This window comes from Oncorhynchus mykiss, chromosome 9 (genome assembly GCF_057628025.1).
Source record: "Oncorhynchus mykiss isolate SJ-2025 chromosome 9, ASM5762802v1, whole genome shotgun sequence".
In the NCBI taxonomy this organism is placed as follows: domain Eukaryota; kingdom Metazoa; phylum Chordata; class Actinopteri; order Salmoniformes; family Salmonidae; genus Oncorhynchus; species Oncorhynchus mykiss.
Window position 1 is genome coordinate 69222355 of NC_143030.1, and position 27510 is coordinate 69249864.

At 45.6% G+C, this 27510-nt stretch overlaps 1 pseudogene; it reads right to left on the minus strand.

Annotated features, from left to right (window-relative positions):
• Positions 1-12128: 12128 nt before the first annotated feature.
• LOC110531235 (natural resistance-associated macrophage protein 2-like) lies at positions 12129-23864 on the minus strand (annotated as a pseudogene).
• Between the last annotated feature and the right edge of the window lie 3646 nt (positions 23865-27510).

Below are 27510 nucleotides of genomic sequence, written 5' to 3' on the forward strand. Positions count from 1 at the left end.
TCAGTAATTGCAGTAATGACTAAGAAAAAACAGAACTTAAGCATTCAAGTTTATCCACAGTATAAACAAATAAATATAAAATGTTTGCTAAATATAATGTTTATGTCCATCATAACTAATGGTAATCTGTTTAGTTGATTTGTTGTAATTTTCCAGCACTCCAACATGACAACACTTCATCATATACATATACTAAGTCTTTTTTGTAAAATGCAGTGCTGCACACATCACATACAGTGCATTCAAAAAGTATTCAGACCCCTTCACTTTTTCCACATTTTGTTACTTTACAGCCTTATTCTAAAATTGATTACATTTTTGTTTTCCTCACCAATCTACACACAATACCCCATTATGACAAAGCAAAAACTGAAATATCACATTTACATAAGTATTCAGACCCTTTACTCAGTGCTTTGTTGAAGCTCCTTTGGCAGCGATTACAGCCTCAAGTCTTGTTGGGTTTGACGCTACAAGCTTGGCACACATGTATTTGGGGAGTTTCTCCCATTCTTCTCTGCAGATCCTCTCATGCTCTGTCAGGTTGGATGTGGAGTGTCGCTGCACAGCTATTTTCAGGTCTCTCCAGAGATGTTCGATCAAGTTCAAGTCTGGGCTCTGGCTGAGCAACTCAGCGACATTCAGAGACTTGTCCCGAAGCCACTCCTGCGTTGTCTTGGCTGTGTGCTTAGGGTCGTTGTCCTGTTGGAAGGTGAACCTTCGCTGCATTCTGAGGTCCTGAGTGCTCTGGAGGAAGTTTTCATCAAGGATCTCTATGTACTTTGCTTTGTTCATCTTTCCCTCGATCTTGAGTAGTCTCTCAAGTCCCTTCCTCTGAAAAAAATCCCTGCAGCTTAATGCTTCGCCGTAGGGATGGTATTAGCCAGGCGATGAATAGTGCCTGGTATCCTCCAGATGTGACTCTTGGCATTCAGGCCATCTTGGTTTCATCGGACCAGAAAATCTTGTTTCTCATGGTCTGAGAGTCCTTTAGGTGGCTGTGGGCTGTCATGTGCCTTTTACTGAGGAGTGGCTTCCGTCTGGCCACTCTACCTTAAAGGCCTGATTGGTGGAGTGCTGTAGAGGTGGTTGACCTCCTGGAAGGTTCTCCCATCTCCACAGAGGAACTCTGGAGCTCTGTCAGATTGACCATCGAGTTCTTTGTCACCAACCTGACCAAGGCCCTTCTCCCCCGATTGCTCAGTTTGGCTGGGCGGCCAGCTCTAGGAAGAGTCTTGGTGGTACCAAACTTCTTCAATTTAAGAATGATGGAAGCCACTGTGTACTTGGGAACCTTCAATGCTGCATACATTTGTTGGTAACCTTCCCCAGATCTGTGCATCGACACAATCTTGTTTCAAAGCTCTATGGACAATTCCTTTGACTTCATGGCTTGGTTTTTGCTCTGACATGCACTGTCAACTGTGGGACCTTATATAGACAGGTGTGTGCCTTTCCAAATCATGTCCAATCAATTGAATTTACCACAGGTGGACACCAATCAAGTTGTAGAAACATCTCAAGGATGATCAATGGAAACAGGATGCACCTGAGCTCAATTTTGAGTCTCATAGCAAAGTGTCTGAATATTTATGTAAATAAAGTATTTATGTTTTTTTATACATTTGCGAAATAAAGTAAAAAAACTTTTTTCACTGTCATTATGGGGTATTGTGTGTAGATTGATGAGGGAAAAAATAATTACATCAATTTTAGAATAAGGCTGTAACGTAACAAAATGTGGAAAAAGTGAAGGGTCTGAATACTTTCCGAATGCACTGTATCTCCTGAGGTGCATTTTTATTTTTGATTGTTGTCTAAAAATACATTCCACCAGCTCCTCAGAACACACTGAAATGGATGAACAAATGTGTTTCTTATCATTTTTAAATGCTTTTTACGCGGAAATAATGTGTAACAATAACACCTTCAACAGCTACAGAGGGTGAATTTCAGAACACACCTGTAGTGCAGTAAGGGCTGAGTGCTCTGACTGACTCTGTGTGATGTGAGGCAGGTGTATACTGTGACTGGAAATAAATGGAAATAAGATAACACATTGATGAAATGCTTATGGACATGCACACAGAGAGAAGGACATGTATCAGGGAATTCTGCATCTCTTTTGGGTGCAGCATGTTTTGGAAGCCAACCTGTGTATTCTAACAGGAGCACTGAGCAGAGGACGCAAAAGACGGAAGATGTTCTTTCTTTATGACTAACCCAACTAACAACACTGGAGCAGAGAGAGAGAAACTCTGGGGCCCTACTGCCAAAATCATGGATCCGGATCAAAACGCCAACCACAAAACTAAAGCATAAACAAGAATGGCACAGCTGTTTGCATTCCTGCTTTCAGACTGTTTTTACACAGCAACACAGATGCATTGTGAATGTATGTCAAATTAGCATCAACTGGATGACCTGGAAAATGTCATGAGGCTCAATGTAAAAAAAATGAGGCCACTGATGACACGAATTAAACTTGAAATTGTTTCTCTGTGCTTGTTTTCTGGTCTGTCTGTCTTTAAAGTGTCTCTCTCCTGGTCATGTTGTCTTTGCATTCCTCTGAGCTATAAGAGCTGAGAGAGAGAGAAAGGGACTGCGAAAGAGAGAGAGACAGAGAGGGAATGAGAAAGAGAGAGACAGAGAGAGGCATAGAAAGGGACTGAGAAAGAGAGAGACAGAGAGAGGGACTGAGAAAGAGAGACAGAGCGAGGGACTGAGAAAGAGAGAGACAGAGAGAGGGACTGAGAAAGAGAGAACTACAAAGATGGAGAAAGAGAGAAAATGGCAGCTGATGCTGAGGCCCTGTTTTGACTATGAATTGCAAAGTGACACACAAGAGTGTGTAATGGAATGGAGAAGTAATGGAAGAGCTCAGGTTTACAACACTCAGATGACATGCTATCGTTTCCATATTTAGCAGCAGTAGTGTATCTATCAATTTGGCATCTTCATTTCAAAAGATGAAACCCAATTGTTAACTAGTGAAAGAGAGTAGTGTTCTACCTGTGGGAAACAAACTACACAACTTGGTGAGACCTGACAAAAATTCACCAAACAAACATTAGAAGTGGAGTAGGGAGAGAGGATTAAGGACAATGAAGAAAAAGTGAAGAGTAATTCAAATCATCATGCGACATTGCTTTAAATCATGTGTTTTTATTATTAATATTAAATCAAATTATGTAGATTACAAATTAACCATTATGGTGGCACACTTATACTGCAACTAATATACAAATAGCCTACATGATGTTGCAAAACAGCATAGCTGTCACGCCCTGACCTGAGCTATCTCTGTTTTCTTTATTATTTTGGTTAGGTCAGGGTGTGACTAGGGTGGGTATGCTAGTTTTTGTATCGTCTAGGGGTTTTGTATGTCTAGGGGTTTTGTAGGTCTAGGTAGTATGTATGTCTATGGTGGCCTGATATGGTTCCCAATCATAAGCAGCTGTTGATCGTTGTCTCTGATTGGGGGTCATATTTAGGTAGCCATTTTCCCTTTTGTGTTTGTGGATTCTTGTTCTATGTTTAGTTGCCGGTCTGCACTACTCATATTAGCTTCACGGTTCGTTTTGTTATTTTTGTTTGTTTGTTCAGTGTTCGTTCTTATAATAAAGAAGAATGTACGCCTACCACGCTGCACCTTGGTCTCCTTCGTACGACAAACGTGACAACAGCAGCATTTGATTTCCCAAATAATCACTGAAAGATAATTGAGTTGAATATTTCATGTTATAAAATAGTGTTATAAACATGATGAGAAGTTTCAAGGAAAGCTTTTTTTAAATAAATAATTAGACAAAGTAATTTCAAATGTCCTACATTATTCTTTAGTTCCAATCTTAGTTATCTGAAAAGAGCAAGGTCAGAGAATTAGGATCTATCAATCTTTGTACAAAACAGTACAAATGTGCAGATAGTTATCATTCACCATCAAACTTCATCTTTTTAAATTCTGTAAAAAAAATAAAAAATATGACACAATATCAACACAATATTAATTTGGGAATACACTGTTTAAATTAAACATGAACCCTAAACATGTAATGAACCATATTGCATACAGTTGAAGTCGGAACTTTACATACACTTAAGTTGGAGTCAATAAAACTCGTTTTACAACTTCCACAAATTTGTTGTTAACAAACTACAGTTTTGGCAAATCGGTTAGCACATCTACGTTGCGCATGACACAAGTCATTTTTCCAACAATTGTTTACAGACAGATTATTTCACTTTATCACAATTCCAGTGGGTCAGAAGTTTACATACACTAAGTTGACTGTGCCTTTAAACAGCTTGGAAAATTTCAGAAAATGATGTCATGGCTTTAGAAGCTTCTGATAGGGTAATTGACATAATTTGAGTCTATTGGAGGTGTGCCTGTGGATGTATTTCAAGGCCGACCTTCAAACTCAGTGCCTCTTTGCTTGACATCATGGGAAAATCCAAAGAAATCAGCCAAGACCCCAGAATTTTTTTTGTAGACCTCCACAAGTCTGGTTCATCCTTGGGAGGAATTTCCGAATGCCTGAAGGTACCACGTTCATCTGTACAAACAATAGTATGCCAGTATAAACACCATGGGACCACGCAGCCATCTTACCGCTCAGGAAGGAGACGCGTTCTGTCTCCTAGAGATGAACGTACTTTAGTGTAATAGGTGCAAATCAATCCCAGAACAAAAGCAAAGGACCTTGTAAAGATGCTGGAGGAAAAAGGTACAGAAGTATCTATATCCACAGTAAAATGAGTCCTATATCAACATAACCTGAATGGCCGCTCTGCAAGGAAGAAGCCACTGCTCCAAAACCGCCATAAAAAAGCCAGACTACGGTTTGAAACTGCACATGGGGACAAAGATTGTACATTTTGGAGAAATGTCCTCTGGTCTGATGAAACAAAAAATAGAACTGTTTGGCCATAATTACCATCGTTATGTTTGGAGGAGAAAGGGGGAGGCTTGCAAGCCGAAGAACACCATCCCAATCGTGAAGCACGGGGGTGGCAGCATCATGTTGTGGGGGTGCTATGCTGCAGGAGGGACTGGTGCACTTCACAAAATAGATGGCATCATAAGGCATGAAAATGATGTGGCTACATTGAAGCAACATCTCAAGACATCAGTCAGGAAGTTAAATCTTGGTCGCAAATGTGTCTTCCAAATGGACAATGACCCCAAGCATACTTCCAAAGTTGTGGCAAAATGGCTTAAGGACAACAAAGTCAAGGTATTGGAGTGGCCATCACAAAGCCCTGACCTCAATGCTATGGAAAATTTGTGGGCAGAACTGAAAAATCGTGTGCTAGCAAGGAGGCCTACAAACCTGACTCAGTTACACCAGCTCTGTCAGGAGGAATGGGCCAAAATTCACCCAACTTATTGTGGGAAGCTTGTGGAAAGCTACCCGAAACGTTTGCCCCAAGTTAAATCATTTGAAGGCAATGCTACCAAATCATAAATTAGTGTATGTAAACTTCTGACCCGCTGGGAATGTGATGAAAGAAATAAAAGCTGAAATAAATCATTCTCTCTACTATTATTCTGACATTTCACATTCTTAAAATAAAGTGGTGAGCCTAACTGACCTAAGACAGGGAATTATTACTAGGATTAAATGTCAAGAATTGTGAAAAACTGACTTTAAATGTATTTGGCTAAGGTGTATGTAAACTTCCGACTTCAACTGTATCTCCAATCAGACTCTGTAAATCTAGCATACATGTTCAATGTCTGCCCCCTCCATACTTGGCTATGGCGACTATGAAGATCACATCTGAGCTTTATGTAGGACTGGGACTTTAGGTCTAGGATCATGTGATTTGCTGGAAGCCCACCTCCCCTCCCCTCCCTCCTCCTTCCCCTGCCCCTTAGTGGCCTCTGCTGGGCTATGTTTCCAGGAAAGGGGCCTGCTGGACAGGCTGTGAGAGAGGCCTATGCAGGGAAAGATTGGCTCATAGAGAAAAACAAAAACTCCTCCTTACATAAGGCTGCTGCCTCAATGACAGGAAAACGTTCCCAGCCACCACAATGCAAAGAAAACCTGTTTGGCGCTCTATTTCACAGTCACAGCACGGCACTTGAGGACTAAAATATGCTAAACTCTTATAACAATGACTCTACCAGTCTTCTACAGGAAATGTAATGACACAATTGTGCATACTAGCATAAGAATTCCAATCAACAACATTAGCTATACACGGCAGCAATTGCATCCAGAAGCAATCAAGACATATATTTGAGGTAAAATAAGATGAACATGGTGGATGTACAAATAAAAATAAAGTGATGCACTTTCACAATATGTAAAAACTCATGGCATTAAATGTTTGTTGTTCAGACTACAGTACTGGTAGTCTGGTACTTTTAAACATTACCATGAGTTTTAGTCAACAGTGCCTCCCTGTGGCAGAATGCTAGGCTTCTGTCAAGCACGTGCATTATGAAACCTGTGCTGTGAGGCTATGCAATGAGCCTTGAAGGTGATATTAGGAAAGGGAGATATCTTGTCCCTTGTACAACAGAAGGCATTCAACTGAAATGTCTTCTGCATTTAACGCAATACCTCTGAATTAGAGAGGTGCGGGGGGCTGCCTTAAATCGACAACCACGTTGCTCAGGGGAAGAACGACAGATTGTCAGCTCTGGGATTCGATCCAGCAACCTTTTGGTTACTGGCCCAAAGCTGGAGGTGCGACTGTACAGACTGTACGATAAAAAAATGTAATCAAGTTTTTTTATTTGATATTTTTAAAGATTATACAGACAAGATGTTAAGGTGCGTGAATGAGGACCCAAAAGCGAATTAACGTAAACAGAGCTTCTTTAATAAGAAAACAAACGTAAGCTCAGATGGACCGGCAGGTTCCGACAGGACAGGACAAGGTTGCAGCAAACATGACGATAGTCTGGTTCAGGCATGAACAACACAAACAAACAAGAATCCGACAAGGACAGGAACAGAAACAGAGAGAGATATAGGGACCTAATCAGAGGGAAAAAGGGAACAGGTGGGAAACGGGGTGAATGGGTAGTTAGAGGAGACAAGGAACAGCTGGGGGAAAGCGGGGGAGAAAAGGTAACCTAACAACGACCAGCAGAGGGAGACAGGGTGAAGGGAAAGGACAGAGACAAGACACAACATGACAGTACATGACAGTACCCCCCCACTCACCGAGCGCCTCCTGGCGCACTCGAGGAGGAAACCTGGCGGCAACGGAGGAAATCCTCGATCAGCGCACGGTCCAGCACGTCCCGAGAGGGACCCCAACTCCTCTCCTCAGGACCGTACCCCTCCCAATCTACGAGGTACTGGTGACCACGGCCCCGAGGACGCATGTCCAAAATTCTACGGACCCTGTAGATGGGTGCGCCCTCGACAAGGATGGGGGGGGGGAAGACGAGCGGGGGCGCGAAGGACGGGCTTGATGCAGGAGACATGGAAGACCGGGTGGACGCGACGAAGGTATCGCGGAAGAAGAAGTCGAACTGCGACAGGATTAATGACCCGAGAAATACGGAACGGACCAATGAACCGCGGGGTCAACTTGCGAGAAGCCGTCTTAAGGGGAAGGTTCTGAGTGGAGAGCCAAACTCTCTGACCGCGACAATATCTAGGACTCTTAGTTCTACGCTTATTAGCAGCCCTCACAGTCTGCGTCCTATAACGGCAAAGTGCAGACCTGACCCTCTTCCAGGTGCGCTCGCAACGTTGGACAAAAGCCTGAGCGGAGGGGACGCTGGACTCGGCGAACTGAGATGAGAACAGCGGAGGCTGGTACCCGAGGCTACTCTGAAAAGGAGATAGCCCGGTCGCAGACGAAGGAAGCGAGTTGTGGGCGTATTCTGCCCAGGGGAGCTGTTCTGACCAAGACGCAGGGTTACGAAAAGAAAGACTGCGTAAGATGCGACCAATAGTCTGATTGGCCCGTTCTGCTTGACCGTTAGACTGGGGGTGAAAGCCGGAAGAGAGACTGACGGAAGCCCCAATCAAACGGCAAAACTCCCTCCAAAACTGAGACGTGAATTGCGGACCTCTGTCCGAAACGACGTCTGACGGAAGGCCATGAATTCTGAAAACATTCTCGATGATGATTTGTGCCGTCTCTTTAGCAGAAGGAAGCTTAGCAAGGGGAATGAAATGAGCCGCCTTAGAGAACCTATCGACAACCGTAAGAATAACAGTCTTCCCCGCTGACGAAGGCAGTCCGGTGACAAAATCTAAGGCGATGTGAGACCACGGTCGAGAGGGAATAGGAAGCGGCCTGAGACGGCCGGCAGGAGGAGAGTTACCGGACTTAGTCTGCGCGCAGACCGAACAAGCAGCCACGAAACGACGCGTGTCATGCTCCCGGGTGGGCCACCAAAAACGCTGGCGAATGGAAGCAAGCGTACCCCGAACGCCAGGGTGGCCGGCTAACTTGGCAGAGTGAGCCCACTGAAGAACGGCCAGACGAGTAGGAACGGGAACGAAAAGAAGGTTCCTAGGACAAGCGCGCGGCGACGGAGTGTGAGTGAGCGCTTGTTTTACCTGCCTCTCAATTCCCCAGACAGTCAACCCGACAACACGCCCCTCAGGGAGAATCCCCTCGGGGTCAGTGGAGGCTACTGAAGAACTGAAGAGACGAGACAAAGCATCAGGCTTGGTGTTCTTAGAGCCCGGACGATAAGAAATCACGAACTCGAAACGAGCGAAAAACAGCGCCCAACGCGCCTGACGCGCATTAAGTCGTTTGGCAGAACGGATGTACTCAAGGTTCCTATGGTCAGTCCAAACGACAAAAGGAACGGTCGCCCCCTCCAACCACTGTCGCCATTCGCCTAGGGCTAACCGGATGGCGAGCAGTTCGCGGTTACCCACATCATAGTTACGTTCCGACGGCGACAGGCGATGAGAACAATACGCGCATGGGTGGACCTTGTCGTCAGAGAGGGAGCGCTGAGAAAGGATGGCTCCCACGCCCACCTCTGATGCGTCAACCTCGACAACGAACTGTCTAGAGACGTCAGGTGTAACAAGGATAGGAGCGGATGTAAAACGATTCTTGAGGAGATCAAAAGCTCCCTGGGCGGAAACGGACCACTTAAAGCACGTCTTGACAGAAGTAAGGGCTGTGAGAGGAGCTGCCACCTGACCGAAATTACGGATGAAACGACGATAGAAGTTCGCGAAGCCGAGAAAGCGCTGCAGCTCGACGCGTGACTTAGGGACGGGCCAATCAATGACAGCTTGGACCTTAGCGGGATCCATCTTAATGCCTTCAGCGGAAATAACAAAACCGAGAAATGTGACGGAGGAGGCATGAAAAGTGCACTTCTCAGCCTTCACAAAAAGACAATTCTCTAAAAGGCGCTGGAGGACACGTCGAACGTGCTGAACATGAATCTGGAGTGACGGTGAAAAAATCAGGATATCGTCAAGGTAAACGAAAACAAAGATGTTCAGCATGTCTCTCAGGACATCATTGACTAATGCCTGAAAGACAGCTGGAGCGTTAGCGAGGCCGAAAGGAAGAACCCGGTATTCAAAGTGCCCTAACGGAGTGTTAAACGCCGTCTTCCACTCGTCCCCCTCCCTGATGCGCACGAGATGGTAAGCGTTACGAAGGTCCAACTTAGTGAAAAACCTGGCTCCCTGCAGGATCTCGAAGGCTGAAGACATAAGAGGAAGCGGATAACGATTCTTCACTGTTATGTCATTCAGCCCTCGATAATCTATGCAGGGGCGCAGAGACCCGTCCTTCTTCTTGACAAAAAAAAACCCCGCTCCGGCGGGAGAGGAGGAGGGGACTATGGTACCGGCGTCAAGAGCTACAGACAAATAATCTTCGAGAGCCTTACGTTCGGGAGCCGACAGAGAGTATAGTCTACCCCGGGGGGGGGGGTGGTTCCCGGAAGGAGATCAATACTACAATCATACGACCGGTGTGGAGGAAGAGAGGTGGCCCTGGACCGACTGAACACCGTGCGCAGATCGTGATATTCCTCCGGCACCCCTGTCAAATCACCAGGCTCCTCCTGTGAAGAAGAGACAGAGGAAACAGGAGGGATAGCAGACATTAAACATTTCACATGACAAGAGACGTTCCAGGAGAGGATAGAATTACTAGACCAATTAATGGAAGGATTATGACAAACTAGCCAGGGATGGCCCAAAACAACAGGTGTAAAAGGTGAACGAAAAATTAAAAAAGAAATGGTTTCACTATGATTACCAGAAACAGTGAGGGTTAAAGGTAGCGTCTCACGCTGAATCCTGGGGAGAGGACTACCATCCAGGGCGAACAAGGCCGTGGGCTCCTTTAACTGTCTGAGAGGAATGTCATGTTCCCGAGCCCAGGTCTCGTCCATAAAACAGCCCTCCGCCCCAGAGTCTATTAAGGCACTGCAGGAAGCTGACGAACCGGTCCAGCGTAGATGGACCGACAAGGTAGTGCAGGATCTTGAAGGAGAGACAGGAGTAGTAGCGCTCACCAGTAGCCCTCCGCTTACTGACGAGCTCTGGCCTTTTACTGGACATGAAGTGACAAAATGACCAGCGGAATCGCAATAGAGACAGAGGCGGTTGGTGATTCTCCGTTCCCTCTCCTTAGTCGAGATGCGGATACCTCCCAGCTGCATGGGCTCAGCACCCGAGCCGGCAGAGGAAGATGGTAGTGATGCGGAGAGGGAGGCGACGGAGAGCGCGAGCTCCTTTCCACGAGCTCGGTGACGAAGATCAACCCGTCGCTCAATGCGAATAGCGAGTTCAATCAAGGAATCCACGCTGGAAGGAACCTCCCGGGAGAGAATCTCATCCTTTACCTCTGCGCGGAAACCCTCCAGAAGACGAGCGAGCAAGGCCGGCTCGTTCCAGCCACTGGAGACAGCAAGAGTGCGAAACTCAATAGAGTAGTCTGTTATGGATCGATTGCCTTGACATAGGGAAGACAGGGCCCTGGAAGCCTCCTCCCCAAAAACAGATCGATCAAAAACCCGTATCATCTCCTCCTTAAAGTCCTGATACTGGTTAGTACACTCAGCCCTTGCCTCCCAGATTGCCGTGCCCCACTCACGAGCCCGTCCAATAAGGAGAGATATGACGTAGGCGACACGAGCAGTGCTCCTGGAGTAAGTGTTGGGCTGGAGAGAAAACACAATATCACACTGGGTGAGGAACGAGCGGCATTCAGTGGGCTCCCCAGAGTAACACGGCGGGTTATTGATTCTGGGCTCCGGAGATTCGAAAGCCCTGGAAGTGGCCGGTGGATCGAGGCGGAGATGGTGAACCTGTTCTGTGAGGTTGGAGACTTGGGTGGCCAGGGTCTCAACGGCATGTCGAGCAGCAGACACTTCCTGCTCGTGTCTGCCTAGCATCGCTCCCTGGATCCCGACGGCTGAGTGGAGAGGATCCGAAGTCGCTGGGTCCATTCTTGGTCGGATTCTTCTGTTAAGGTGCGTGAATGAGGACCCAAAAGCGAATTAACGTAAACAGAGCTTCTTTAATAAGAAAACAAACGTAAGCTCAGATGGACCGGCAGGTTCCGACAGGACAGGACAAGGTTGCAGCAAACATGACGATAGTCTGGTTCAGGCATGAACAACACAAACAAACAAGAATCCGACAAGGACAGGAACAGAAACAGAGAGAGATATAGGGACCTAATCAGAGGGAAAAAGGGAACAGGTGGGAAACGGGGTGAATGGGTAGTTAGAGGAGACAAGGAACAGCTGGGGGAAAGCGGGGGAGAAAAGGTAACCTAACAACGACCAGCAGAGGGAGACAGGGTGAAGGGAAAGGACAGAGACAAGACACAACATGACAGTACATGACACAAGACAAACAAACAGGTAGAGGGCAAACACTGATCTCATAGCACATCAAATAGATGGTCCTAATATTTATGTGATGGTCAATGACATCTAATGGAAAAGTAGTTTCAGGAGTTGAGGAATGCTAGGCTTCTGTCAAGCACCGACATTATGAAACCATTTACCATTTTTCTATGGTAGATCTCATTGACCACCACATACAAAAAAATAGGAGAATCTATTTGAGTTAACCATTTCAAGATGTAATTCAGTCACTAAGTGAATAAATAATATATTGACATTTACAGTACCATTTCACAATAATTTTCTAGACTCATCACAAAGCAAGTCCTATTACCATTAATATGTCAATTAACTTAAAAATATCCCAAGTATCCTCACATAGCCACACACAGCTGCTGTATCAGAACTGTGGTGTCGTTCCTGACCCTGCTGTTGACATCCAGACAGGACACGCCTAATGCTATCAGACTAAACAACACCTAGAGAGAGGGAGAAAGGGGTGTGAGAGATTCAGTACAATGTATTCTACTGCCAGGAGGTCATTCTCACACATATAACTGTCCTCATGCAAAGTTTGTCAAAGGATTAATAACTGACTCAGTGCTTGAAGATTAAAGTGGTCCTCTATATTACCAATTTAGTTTAGTATGTATTGCACGACATAGAAATCAAAGAGTGAAAAACCTTTAAAACTGACCACACAAAGCTTTCAGTAATAAATAAACAGCCTAAACTAAAATAAATACTTACCAGGTAACCTACAAATCCCAAATATCCTATGCAAAGAAAAGCAGCCAGCACATATAGCCACACGCTGTCCAAAACTGTCACATAGATGACCACAAAGTACATGTTGATACAACACACTAACAGGATCACAACTCCTCCCCAATCTTCCAAAATCTGAAAGAATGGTGATAGCAACAGAAATCATTCGGATCAAAAAAAATGTACGTTGAATCTTCTCATATTATCATGTGATGTTCTTTAAAATATACCATTTAATGTAGCTAAAATTGTAACATTTTCAGCATATTCACAGTATACTTACAATCCATTGGCTAATTCAGTCATGAGGGATGACAAACTGGTGAGGATGGGAATCAAAGTAAATGGCAGCTGAGTGACAGAAACAGAAAGCATCAACCAACTATTCTGTTGGAGTGGCAGCTGAGTGAGAGAAACAGAAAGCATCAACCAACTACTCTGTTGGAATGGCAGCTGAGTGAGAGAAGCATAAAGCATTAACCAACTACTCTGTTGGAATGGCAGCTGAGTGAGAGAAACAGAAATCATCAACCAACTACTCTGTTGGAATGGCTGCTGAGAGAGAGAAACAGAAAGCATTAACCAACTACTCTGTTGGAATGGCTGCTGAGAGAGAGAAACAGAAATCATCAACCAACTACTCTGTTGGAATGGCTGCTGAGAGAGAGAAACAGAAAGCATTAACCAACTACTCTGTTGGAATGGCTGCTGAGAGAGCGAAACAGAAAGCATTAACCAACTAATCTGTTGGAATGGCAGCTGAGTGACAGAAACAGAAATCATCAACCAACTACTCTGTTGGAATGCAACAGCTTTCCTGGGATTAGGGTATGGGTTGAGCCGGGGTGTGTAGCTGAAGCTAGAGCTAGGTTTGTGGTTGAGACAGGGGTTAGGGTTGGACCGGGTTGTGGACATGAAGCTAGGGTTAAGGTTAGGGTAAAGGCTAGGGTTGAACCAGGCTGTGGAGATAAAACTAGGGTTAGGGTTATGGTTAGGGTTGAGGCTAGAGTTAGGGTGGAACTGGGTTGTGGACATGAAGGTAGGGTTAGGGTTGAGGCTAGGGTTAGGATTGAGCTGGGGTGTGGTCTAGGGTGTCCACGCTTAAAATACCCAAAATGCGGAGCAATAGGATGATTTTGCAAGACATTCACAGGATATTGTAGCCCACACGGGCTCTCGAGTGGCGCAGAGGTCTAAGACAATGCATCTCAGTGCTAGTAGGCGTCACTACAGACTCCCTTGTCGAATCCAGGCTGTATCACAACCGGCTGTGATTGGGAGTTCCATAGGGTGGCGCAAGTCGTCCAGGTTTGGCCGCTGTAGGCCGTCATTGTAAATAAAAATGTGTTCTTAACTGACTTGGCTAGTTAAATAAAGGTTACATTTAAAAATGCAAAACATGAACAAAAATGGTCAGCACCAATGTGCTTGAGCGCAAACTTCAAAGTTGTGACAATTCTGTAAACACTGAGAATGTACCCACTTTAAAGTACAGTTTTAACCTTGGCCAAGTGGGCTACTGTGGCTATTTGATCATAATGTAGGTGTCCCCATAAAAAATTATGTAGAAAATGCATCCCATAACATTTTAACATGGAAATTGCTGTTCTGTCATTCAACCTACATTAGCAGCCAATGTGTGGTGTTAAATGTAGGCCTACAGTCGTGGCAAAACGTTTTGAGAATGACACAAATATTAATTTCCACAAAGTGTCTTACAATTTTTTGTCAGATGTTACTATGGAATACTGAAGTATAATTACAAGCATTTCATAGGTGTCAAAGGCTTTTATTGACAATGACATGAAGTTGATGCAAAGAGTCAATATTTGCAGTGTTGACCCTTCTTTTTCAAGACCTCTGCAATCCACCCTGGCATGCTGTCAATTAACTTCTGGGCCACATTCTGACTGAAGGCAGCCCATTCTTGCATAATCAATGCTTGGAGTTTTTCAGAATTTGTGGGGTTTTGTTTGTCTACCCGCCTCTTGAGGATTGAACACAAGTTCTCAATGGGATTAAGGTCTGGGGAGTTTCCTGGCCATGGACCCAAAATATCAATGTTTTTTTCCCCAAGCCACTTAGTTATCACTTTTGCCTTATGGCAAGGTACATGCTGGAAAAGGTGTTGTTCGTCACCAAACTGTTCCTGGATGGTTGGGAGAAGTTGATCTCTGAGGATGTGTTGGTACCATTCTTTATTCATGGCCGTGTTCTTAAGCAAAATTGTGAGTGAGCCCACTCTCTTGGCCGAGAAGCAACCCCACACATGAATGATCTCGGGATGCTTTACTTTTGGCATGACACAGGACTGATGGTAGCGCTCACCTTGTCTTCTCAGGACAAGCTTTTTTCCGGATGCCCCAAACAATCGAAAGGGGATACATCAGAGAAAATGACTTTACCCCAGTCCTCAGCAGTCCAATCCCTGTACCTTTTGCAGAATATCAGTCTGTCCCTGATGTTTTTCCTGGAGAGAAGTGGCTTCTTTGCTGCCCTTCTTGACACCAGGCCATCCTCCAAAAGTCTTCGCCTCACTGTACGTGCAGATGCACTCACACCTGCCTGCTGCCATTCCTGAGCAAGCTCTGTACTGGTGGTTCCCCGATCCTGTAGCTGAATCAACTTTAGGAGACGGTCCTGGTGCTTGCTGGACTTTCTTGGGCGCCCTGAAGCCTTCTTCACAACAATTGAACCGCTCTCCTTGAAGTTCTTGATGATCCGATAAATGGTTGATTTAGGTGAAATCTTACTGGCATTTATTTCCTTGCCTGTGAAGCCATTTTTGTGCAAAGCAATGATGACAGCACATATTTCCTTGCAGGTAACCATGATTGACAGAGGAAGAACAATGATTACAAGCACCACCCTCCTTTTGAAGCTTCCAGTCTGTTATTCAAACTCAATCAGCATGACAGAGTGATCTCCAGCTTTGTCCTCGTCAACACTCACACCTGTGTTAACGAGAGAATCACTGACATGATGTCAGCTGGTCCTTTTGTGGCAGGGCTGAAATGCAGTGGAAATGTGTTTTGGGGATTCAGTTAATTTGCATGGCAAAGAGGGACTTTGCAATTAATTGCAATTCATCTTATCACTCTTCATAACATTCTGGAGTATAGGCAAATTGCCATCATACAAACTGAGGCAGCAGACTTAATATTTGTGTAATTCTCAAAACTTTTGGCCACGACTGTACATTCCATGAGACTTTTGAAAAAAACATACAGGGCTTGACATTAACCTGTTTATCCTACAGATAAGGCAGATAAGGAGGTGACTGAAAATGTTTTTGTGTTGTGTAATGCAAGAAGTCACTACAAAATAAAATGCATTATTATTTCCATATCATTATTACATAGAATCAGACAAATGATGCTACCCTCTGCCTATTGGCTACTTAGCTTATTCAAGTCTGTCTCAAAATACAACACTGCCCCTTTAAGACAAAAAAAAGCTTTCTCTACTTGACTCACTTTTCAAAGATGTCTAGAAATGTACGTACACATTTTGTGCTCTTGTAGGAAGCAATCAGTCCCCTATTGCTGACTACAAATGATCTATAACAGGGCCATTAACTCACGAACTAGCAAAGGATATGAACTAAATGTGGACGTCGCTACATGCAGCTCTTGCTTTGATTTCAAAACAAGCACAGGACCACAGCTGTAAACATAGTCCAGTTCAAAGTAAATGGCAAAGATACATATATGGCAATGGTCTATTTGCACATAGGCCTAGTGCAGCTCTGATTGGTTATGCTGCACAGGTCTATGAAGAGTATGGGCGCAATAGATTCCTACTCAGATACGTTCTGCCTACAGCAAAATCTCTTGCATATTTCGTTTTGGTATGAATGTGGCCAGTATTAGTTGATTCGATCACAACTGTCACAGTAAAGGAAAACGTTGATAGCGTTAACGCACAGGGAAAACTCAGCAGTCAAGGGGGAGCTGCGTGGCATAGAGGCAACATTGGGTATAGGGTATATAAACATAAAGTGGCATAGAGGCAACATTGCTCAGAACTCAAAACTCATTGCTACATGAGATATTTGTTTGGACTATTCAGCTAACCATCCTAAAGTGTCAAAATAAATGTGGTGTTTCTTGTGTAACAGTAACGTTATCCTATGCTATTATACTTGGATATGTTATGTAGAACATTAATGAATCATTATGTGATCATCCAAGACATTGATTCAGCTTTGATCTAACTTCACTAAAAGAGCACCATTGTGAGAAGTGGCTGAGCTCCGGTGTGAGAAGTGGCGGAGCTCCAGTGTGAGAAGTGGCCTCCAGTGTGAGAAGTGGCTGAGCTCCGGTGTGAGAAGTGGTGGAACTCCAGTGTGAGAAGTGGCTGAGCTCCGGTGTGAGAAGTGGTGGAACTCCAGTGTGAGAAGTGGCTGAGCTCCGGTGTGAGAAGTGGTGGAACTCCAGTGTGAAAAGTGGCTGAGCTCCGGTGTGAGAAGTGGTGGAACTCCAGTGTGAGAAGTGGCTGAGCTCCGGTGTGAGAAGTGGTGGAACTCCAGTGTGAAAAGTGGTGGAACTCTTTATATGCGTCGCGGAAGTTAGAATAACAATGATTCAGGGTTTTACCAGCCCTGGTTGGGCAATCGATTTGCTGATAGAATTTAGGGAGTCTTGTTTTCAGATTAGCCTTGTTAAAATCCCCAGCTACAATGAATGCAGCCTCAGGATATGTGGTTTCCAGTTTACATAGACTCAAATAAAGTTTGTTCAGGGCCATCGATGTGTCTGCTTGGGGGGGAATATATACGGCTGTGATTATAATCAAAGAGAATTCCCTCGGTAGATAATGCGGTCGACATTTGATTGTGAGGAATTCTAAATCAGGTGAACAGAAGTACTTGAGTTCCTGTATGTTGTTATGATCACGCCACGTCTCGTTAATCATAAGGTATACCCCCCCTCCCCTCTTCTTACCAGAAAGATGCTTGTTTCTGTCGGCGCGATGAGTGAAGAAACCAGCTGGCTGCACCAACTCCGTTAGCGTCTCTCGAGTGAGCCATGTTTCCGTGAAGCAAAGAACGTTACAGTCTCTGATGTCGCTCTGGAATTCTACCCTTGCTCGGATTTCATCAACCTTGTTGTTAAGAGACTGGACATTGGCGAGTAGTATGCTAGGGAGTGGTGCGCGATGTTCCCGTCTCCGGAGCCTGACCAGAAATCCGCCTCGTTTGCCCCTTTTACGGCATCGTTGTTTAGGGTCGTTGGGAGAGTCATATTCCTGGTCGTAATGATGGTGAGTTGACGTTGCTCTTATATTCAGTATTTCCTCCCGACTGTATGTAATGAAACCTAAGATTACCTGGGGTACCAATGTAGGAAATAACACGTAAAAAAACAAAATACTGCATAGTTTCCTAGGAACGCGAAGCAAGGCGGCCATCTCTGTCGGCGCCGGAAGAAATCATGGAGCATGGAGTCTGGAGAGCCTCACAAATTTGACTAAATCACCTATCTTTCAGTCTAATCTGACTATTTACTTACTGTTCTAGCTCCTCGTCAGAAACACGTTTTTTTTAGTAGTTATGCATAACTGTCCTCTCCAAATTTAGCTGGTATTTATCCAGAAAGGATTTGAGAAACGTGATTAGTTGATGATAGGTCTATGACATTGGCCGCCTAAAACTCGTCTTGCGCTGCAAAGAATGTCAGATCTCAACAACGATTGAAGAAGTGTTTAACATCACCAGTACCATATCCTTATGATATACACTGCTAAAAAAACTGAAGGGAACACTAAAATAACACATCCTAGATCTGAATGAATGAAATATTCTTAGTAAATACTTTTTTCTTTACATAGTTGAATGTGCTGACAACAAAATCACACAAAAATTATCAATTTATCAACCCATGGAGGTCTGGATTTGGAGTCACACTCAAAATTAAAGTGGAAAACCACACTACAGGCTGATCCAACTTTGATGTAATGCCCTTAAAACAAGTCAAAATGAGGATCAGTAGTGTGTGTGGCCTCCACGTGCCTGTATGACCTCCCTACAATGCCTGGGCATGCTCCTGAAGAGGTGGCGGATGGTCTCCTGAGGGATCTCCTCCCAGACCTGGACTAAAGCATCCGCCAACTCCTGGACAGTCTGTGGTGCAACGTGGCGTTGGTGGAAACATGATGTCCCAGATGTGATCAATTGGATTCAGGTCTGGGGAATGGGCGGGCCAGTCCATAGCATCAATGCCTTCCTCTTGCAGGAACTGCTGACACACTCCAGCCACATGAGGTCTAGCGTTGTCTTGCATTAGGAGGAACCCAGGGCCAACCGCACCAGCATATGGTCTCACAAGGGGTCTGAGGATCTCATCTCGGTACCTAATGGCAGTCAGGCTACCTCTGTGCGGCCCCCCAAAGAAATGCCAACCCACACCATGACTGACCCACCGCCAAACCGGTCATTCTGGAGGATGTTGCAGGCAGCAGAACGTTCTCCACGGCGTCTCCAGACTCTGTCACGTCTGTCACATGTGCTCATTGTGAATCTGCTTTCATCTGTGAAGAGCACAGGGCGCCAGTGGCGAATTTGCCAATCTTGGTGTTCTCTGGCAAATGCCAAACGTCCTGCACGGTGTTGGGCTGTAAGCACAACCCCCACCTGTGGACGTCGGGCCCTCATACCACCCTCATTGAGTCTGTTTCTGACCGTTTGAGCAGACACATGCACATTTGTGGCCTGCTGGAGGTAATTTTGCAGGGCTCTGGCAGTGCTCCACCTGCTCCTCCTTGCACAAAGGCGGAGGTAGCGGTCCTGCTGCTGGATTGTTGCCCTCCTACGGCCTCCTCCACATCTCCTGATGTACTGGCCTGTCTCCTGGTAGCGCCTCCAAGCTCTGGACACTACGCTGACAGACACAGCAAACCTTCTTGCCACAGCTCGCATTGATGTGCCATCCTGGATGAGCTGCACTACCTGAGCCACTTGTGTGGGACTCCGTCTCATGCTACCACTAGAGTGAAAGCACCGCCAGCATTCAAAAGTGACCAAAACATCAGCCAGGAAGCATAGGAACTGAGAAGTAGTCTGTGGTCACCACCTGCAGAACCACTCCTTTATTGGGGGTGTCTTGCTAATTGCCTAGAATTTCCACCTGTTGTCTATTCCATTTGCACAACAGCATGTGAAATGTATTGTCAATCAGTGTTGCTTCCTAAGTGGACAGTTTGAGTCCACAGAAGTGTGATTGACTTGGAGTTACATTGTGTTGGATAAGTGTTCCCTTTATTTTTTTGAGCAGTGTATATCCTTTCATAAAGCCAAACGTGACTGCAAGAGACTGGTTGGAATGGCTGACTGAAATACGGGACAAATCAACCTTTTTTTCTAAAGTAGTGGTGTTTGAATTTGTTGATCAAATGCGGGATATGATTGTTTGGTTGCAGGACATAGGACAAAGGGACAAAATGCAGGACTTCCCCACATAATGTGGGACATGTGGTCACCCTAGTGTAGGCATGGGGGGGTTAGGATTAGGGTTAGGGTTGAGGGTTAGGGTTGAGGATAGAGTAAGGGTTGAGCTGGGGTGTGGACATGAAACTAGATAAAGGGGATCTGCTGTCTGACCTGACTCATCTGCTTAAAGAAATGTATTTATTTTTAAACAAAAAAAACCTGCATGCTCTGCAACACGTTGAGGAAGTCGTTCATGGGTGACGTCCTTGAAGATGGCTACCAGAAGGGTGGGCGTGATGCCGATGGAGCGGGTCAGCAACACCCGAGAGAAATGGGACAAGTGTAGGTTCAGAAAGCTCTGTAGGGAAGAGACTGGGTTCAAAATCTTTAACTCTGATTTTCATTTAGCTACTGTGAGGTTTTCTATGATGTTAGTGGTGATGAGAGAGCTGAGCCACTGTCATTTTATCTTCTTACCATCACAAATGCTCCACAGCCTGATACCTGGTATTATTTAGTCATCGACAGACAGTTAAAGCAATTAACAGATCAATACATCTAATTGATCTAGGGGTTGACTTGTAAATAGGGCAGAGTTATAGGTGAGTCTAAGAGGATCTCATCTCCCAATTCAATTGACCTTGAATTAATAAATGAAAGAGTTCTTGCACAATCCTCCATGACAAACTATCCTGAGTAGGTCCCAGTCATGGTTGTCCCAGGCTAGAACACACCTAGCCTACACTCATTCATTGTCTTACATCAGATCGCGTCACTCCTACGCGACGCTCACGCTCTCTGACTTAAGACAATGTGCCTACACCAGGAAAAACCTGAATGTTGGCATTCAGCCTGAGGGTGAAAGGGCAGCCTTAACCCTTTGAAGATGTTCACCTGCAGTGTCTAATTGTTCAACAGGAACAGATCTAGATTAGGATGTGTTGATTTACAGACTTCATGCTGAAATAAAGAGCCACAAGACATGTTAATAACGACAACATCAACGTCTAGAAGCAACACAGCATTGAAATAAAATAAACTCAGCAAAAAAAGAAACATCCTCTCACTGTCAACTGCGTTTATTTTCAGCAAACTTAACATGTGTAAATATTTATATGAACATAACAAGATTCAACAACTGAGACATAAACTGAACAAGTTCCACAGACATGTTGTCACGATCGTTATAAGGAGTGGACCAAGATTCAGCGTGGTATGTTTCCATCCTTTTAATTAGGAAGAGAAAAACTCAAAGAACAAAAACAATAAAGCTCACAAATGAACCGTGACGCTGATATAATGTTCACTGGCAAGTATACCTAGACAAGATCCCACAAAGCACAATGGGAAAATGGCTGCCAAAATATGATCCCCAATCAGAGACAACGATGAACAGCTGTCTGTGATTGGGAACCATACCAGGTCAACATAGATCAATAATCACCTAGAGAACCCACCCTAGTCACTGTCCGAACCAACACAGAGAATAAACAGCTCTCTATGGTCAGGGCGTGACACATGTGACCAACATAAATTAAATAATGGGTCCCTGAACAAAGGGGGGGCACTACAACTTGTCCCTGAACAAACAGAGGGCACTACAATGTTTATCCACTCAGAGAGCACATATAAACTCAGAAAAAAAGAAACATCCCTTTTTCAGGACCCTGTCTTTCAAAGATAATTCATACAAATCCACATAACTTCACAAATCTTCATTGTAAAGGGTTTAAACAATGTTTCCCATGCTTGTTCAATGAACCATAAACAATTAATGAACACGCACCTGTGGAACGGTTGTTAAGACACAAACAGATTACAGACGGTAGGAAATGAAGGTCACAGTTATAAAAACTTAGGACACTAAAGAGGCCTATCTACTGACTCTGAAAAGCACCAAAAGAAAGATGCCCAGGGTCCATGCTCATCTGTGTGAACTTACCTTAGGCATGCTGCAAGGAGGCATGAGGACTGCAGATGTGGCCAGGGCAATAAATTGCAATGTTCGTACTATGAGACGCCCAAGACAGCGCTACAGGGAGACAGGACAGACAGCTGATCATCCTTGCAGTGGCAGACCACGTGTAACAACACCTGCACAGGATCAGTACATCCGAACATCACACCTGCGGGACAGGCACAGGATGGCAACAACAACTGCCCAAGTTACACCAGGAATGCACAGTCCCTCAATCAGTGCTCATACTGTCTACAATAGGCTGAGAGAGGCTGGACTGAGGGCTTGTAGGCCTGTTGCAAGGATGGTCCTTACCAGACATCACCGGCAACAACGTTGCCTATGGGCAGAAACCCACCGTCGCTGGACCAGACAGGGCTGGCAAAAAGTGCTCTTCACTGACGAGTCGCGGTTTTGTCTCACCAAGGGTGATGGTCGGATTCGCGTTTATTGTCAAAGGAATGAGCGTTACACCGAGGCCTGTACTCTGGAACAGGATCGATTTGAAGGTGGAGGGTCCGTCATGGTCTGGGGCGGTGTGTCACAGCATCATCAGACTGAGCATGTTGTCATTGCAGGCAATCTCAACGCTGTGCGTTACAGGGAAGACATCCTCCTCCCTCATGTGGTACCCTTCCTGCAGGCTCATCCTGACATGACCCTCCAGCATGACAATGTCACCAGCCATACTGCTCGTTCTGTGTGTGATTTCCCGCAAGACAGGAATGTCAGTGTTCTACCATGGCCAGCGAAGACCCCGGATCTCAATCCCATTGAGCACGTCTGGGACCTGTTGGATCGGAGGGTGAGGGCTAGGGCCATTCCCCCCAGAAATGTCCAGGAACTTGCAGGTGCCTTGGTGGAAGAATGGGGTAACATCTCATAGCAATAACTGGCAAATCTGGTGTTGTTCATAAGGAGGAGAGGCACTGCAGTACTTAATGCAGCTAGTGGCCACACCAGATACTAACTGTAACTTTTGATTTTGACCCACCCCCTTTGTTCAGGGACACATTTTTCCATTTCTATTAGTCACATGTCTGTTTATGTCTCAGTTATTGAATCTTGTATGTTCATACAAATATTTACACATGTTAAGTTTGCTGAAAATTAACACAGTTGACCATGAGAGGACGTTTATTTTTTTTACTGAGTTTATAATCACTGCTACAAGGCAGGCAGGTTACATTGTAATGTACATAAGATTGGTGATTTACTGTTTACTGTCCAACTCCCCTCCAGGTGTTGGCCATCTTCCCCATTATCCCTTGTGTATTTATACCTGTGTTGGACCAGCTCTGCAATGCCATCTCCTCCCAAGGAGCCCTCATTGGTAGACACAAGGAGATGCTTCGTGGTCTGATGGAAGGGTTCCAGGACGTGGCCGGACGTCACGACCTAGCATTAGATGCTTTGCGGGAGCAATTCCTTGGCTTGCCTACTAGGCAGCCTACAATGACGGTAACCTCCCAGCCCCTCAGTAACCCGGCTGATAGCAGCGCCGTCACCCCGGCTTCCCGGGAACTCCCCCGGAGTGCTACGATGGAGATTCCAGAACCTGCCAGGCCTTTCGCTCCTAATGCTCCCTCCTTTTCGAGCTGCAGCCTTCTTCGTTCCCCTCGGACCGCTCAAAGATAGCGTACATTATTATGCTGAAGTCCGGTAGGGCACTCGCCTGTGCCACGGCGGTGTGGGAGCAATAATACGTTGCCTGCTCAGTCTGGAGGTATTTGTGAGGAAGGTGAGAAGTTTGAGGCTCTATGCGGTGCAGCGGAGGGTACCTGGAACCCAGAAGCGCTGTTCGACGCGTTCCTGCACAGATTATCGGCGGGGGTAAAGGACGAGCTTGCAGCCCGGGAACTACCGATGGATCTCAACTCACTCATCCCCTTAACCTTCCAGATCCATGGATGGTTATGGGAATGTAGTAGGGAGAAGTGGTCTGATCACGGTCCCAATCGCTCACACAAGGATCCCACCTTGCATCTGATGAACTCCGGAATTCCCCGAGAGGATCCGAGCTTACCCGAGTTCCTCCAAAAGACTCCGAAGACCGCCGAGTTGCCTCTTCCCGAGCCGATGCAGCTCGGCAGGGCTAGGCTGCGTCCAGCCGAATGCGTACGCAGACTGAACACCCAGAGTTGTCTGTATTGCGGTACTTTCAGTCATTGTGTGTCTACCTGTCCCTTAAAGAGACCCAGCTCATTCATTGGAGTGAGTACTCTGGTGGGTCTTAAAGATAATTATTCTTCTCCCCTTACTCGCCCACGTCTCCATGCCACCCTGCTGTGGGGCGGCCATTCCAAGTCTCTCCAGGTACTCATCGACTCGGGGTGTCCGAGCTGGGCATCCCCACTCAACCCCGCTCCATTTCCATGGGTGTTAGAGTCCTGGATGGGCGCTCTATAGGTCGGATCACCCACCAGACCACCCCCGTAAACCTACGAGTGTCGGGGAACCACAGCGAGACGATCCAATTCCTGCTGGTTGAGTCTCCGCAGGTTCCCATGGTATTGGGATTCTCTTGGCTCCAGCGACACAATCCCTCCATTGACTGGGCTACTGGTGCCAACATGGGCTGGAGCCTGTCCTGCCACTCTCATTGCCTGAAGTCAGCTCTGCCTGCCCCAGGACATCTTCCTGGGGGCTTGGAAATTTCCCCGGACCCTGCTCTGCAGAGTACCAGGACCTCCGGGAGGGGTTCAGTAAGGCCCGGGCAACTTCTCTTCAGCAGCACGGACCGGTATCCAAGAAGGTCAAGCTATAGTGCCGTGGCTACTACCCCAGAAGCCGAGACCTTTTCCCCCTGCTCCAAGATCAATAGCCCCTCTGCTGTTCGCCCTCTGTTGCCCCGTACCCTCGGTATTTTTCCTACCTTTTCTGTGTCTGGAGTTAAAACCATGTCTAACTGCCCCTTGTCTCCTGTTTCCATGCCCACCCCTCTCCCTCGTCTCATCAACGGCCGACTGGCATACATGGTGAGACGCCTGCAGAATGTTCGACCTCTGAGCAAGTGATTCCAGTACATGGTTGACTGGGAGGGGTATGGCCCGGAAGAGAGGTCCTGGGTCTCCACTAGGGACAACCTGGACCCAGCCCTATTCTCTGAGTCCCAGCGTCAGCACCCCGTTCAACCAGGTATGCCTCCAGCTAAAGAGAGGGGGGGGGGGGGGGGGGGCACTGTCGCGCCCTGATCTGTTTCACCTGTCCTTGTGCTTGTCGCCATCCCCCTCCGGGTGTCACCCATCTTCCCCATTATCCCCTGTGTATTTATACCTGTGTTTTCTGTCTGTCTGTTGCCAGTTCATCTTGCCTGTTCAAGCCTACCAGAGTTTTGTCTCAGCTCCTGTTTTTCCCTAGTCTCTCTTTTTCGCATCCTCCTGGTTTTTTACCTGTCCTGACCCTGTACCCGCCCGCCTGACCACTGCCTGTCTCTGACCCTGACCCTAAGCCTGCCTGCCTTCCGTCCTGTGCCTTTGCTCCATCTCTGGATTACCGACATCTGTCTTACCCTGTCCCTGAGCCTGCCTGCCGTCCTGTACCTTGGCCGTCCTGTACCTGTACCTCTGTTCTGGAATGTCGACCCCTGCCTGCCTTGACCTGTCGTTTGCCTACCCTTGTGGTTACAATAAACATTGTTACTTCACACAGTCTGCACATGGGGCTTACCTTGATTCCTAATACCTGTTTTTTTTCTGAGATGTGTTTGTCATGCAAACCCTAACTTCTGTGTTGTCTTTTGGACTCCCGCTGAAACAACCAGCCAACGTAACCGAACCTGCTCCTATCATAGTACACTTTACTGTTCTATTTCTAGTGCTGCCTTACCTTCTCCATGCGTTGGCTCCTGGCCTGTGGGAAGACTGGGAGGTAGAGAAGAGATGTGGATGTTCTCAGGCTGGGGGTTTCTCTCTGCAAACACAAAGTGTTATAATTTAGGGTAGGTTGTGGTGTGGTAGGCTACACAAAAGATACCATAGCTTACTGTATACAAAAAACTAATCCAACCCATGTAAAGAGAACTGGGACTTTCCACAAACTGCACATTACAGGGTCTTGCTGAAAAAGGCCACACACAAACAATTGAACTGACTGAGTCAAATAATAAGCATGCACATTTTAGCTGTCAACAATTCATTGTATTATGGTGCCAGTTAATACATATTGCCCTCAAACATGGTGACAATGGAAATATGTTTTATACTTCATGCACTGAATACGGAAATAGCATGATAATGCATTGAACACAACCTGTACAGTACACACGTTTTAACAGTCAATGTAACAAATCAAATGGTGTCGCTACAGAGGTCTGCATTTTCCTCTAAAGCACTCAATATTACAACCCTACTGGCACATTACCTGTCATCAGAAACGAGAAGATGTTTTAATTGAAGCTCTTCATCCTCGTCTTCAAAGCGAAAGGTAGGCTACCTGTCCATTTATAAGTCCTCATCGACGATCAGGTATTCAGGAAAATAGTGTGCCTTACTGTATTAAAATAGCCAACTTCGTGAGTTTACACCTCATCCATCCATTCAAATCATAGTTGCACCGTGTTGCAACTTATCTAGTCCACTGGTGTCTGAGCCATTGAGGGTGAGAGGAGGCCAGTAAAGGTGTGTTTACAAAGGCATGCACATTTTTATATTTTTTCCACTAATTGGTCTTATGACCAATCACATCACATCTTTTTACATTAGCTCTTTTTCAGAGCTGATCTGATTGGTCAAAATATCAATTAGTCAAAAAAGATCAAAAGAGAGAGGGCAAAGTCACATTTGGCAATGTTTGATATGAATGTGCAGTATTTATTTCACGTGCCCGGCCTACCTGGCTGGCTTTGTCCGAGCCTTAGGACTAGGTCATGTCTAGTATGATTACAGCTTTTGTCAAATTTGAAGTCAAAAGTTTATTTATTTAGCATTTTAGCTAACCTTAACCCTAAGTCTTTTCCTAACCTAAACCAAATTCTCCTAACTTGCTACGTTCATTCTCCTAACCTGCTGCTTAAGTTATCCTAAACCTGCTACAAAAAGTCAATTTTGACAAAAGCTGTATCCCTTCTAGACAAAACCCTAGGACTAGAGCCGTTGAGGTAACAATGAATGTATGGCATTGGGGCGCCATCTATCAGAATGATTAGGCCATACACCTGAATTAGACTACATTATGAAGAGAGAATTAGATGGTTAGGTCTCTAGGAGGCGACAAAGTAGGCGTCCTTTCTAGGAGGCGTCCTTTCCGTCTAGGAGGCGTCCTTTCCACAGTATGCAGAGATCATACTACAGTTTATTACATTGTAATAATGGGCCTATGACAGAGATTCTAGTGTAATAATGGGCCTACGACAGAACTTCAATGTAATAATGGGCTTTTGACAGACCTTCTAATGTACTAAATGGCCTTTGACAGAACTTCTAATGTGATAATGGGCTTTTGATAGAACTTCTAATGTAATAATGGGCCAATGACAGAACTTCTAATGTCCATAAATTACCTACCTACACTACCGTTCAAAAGTTTGGGGTC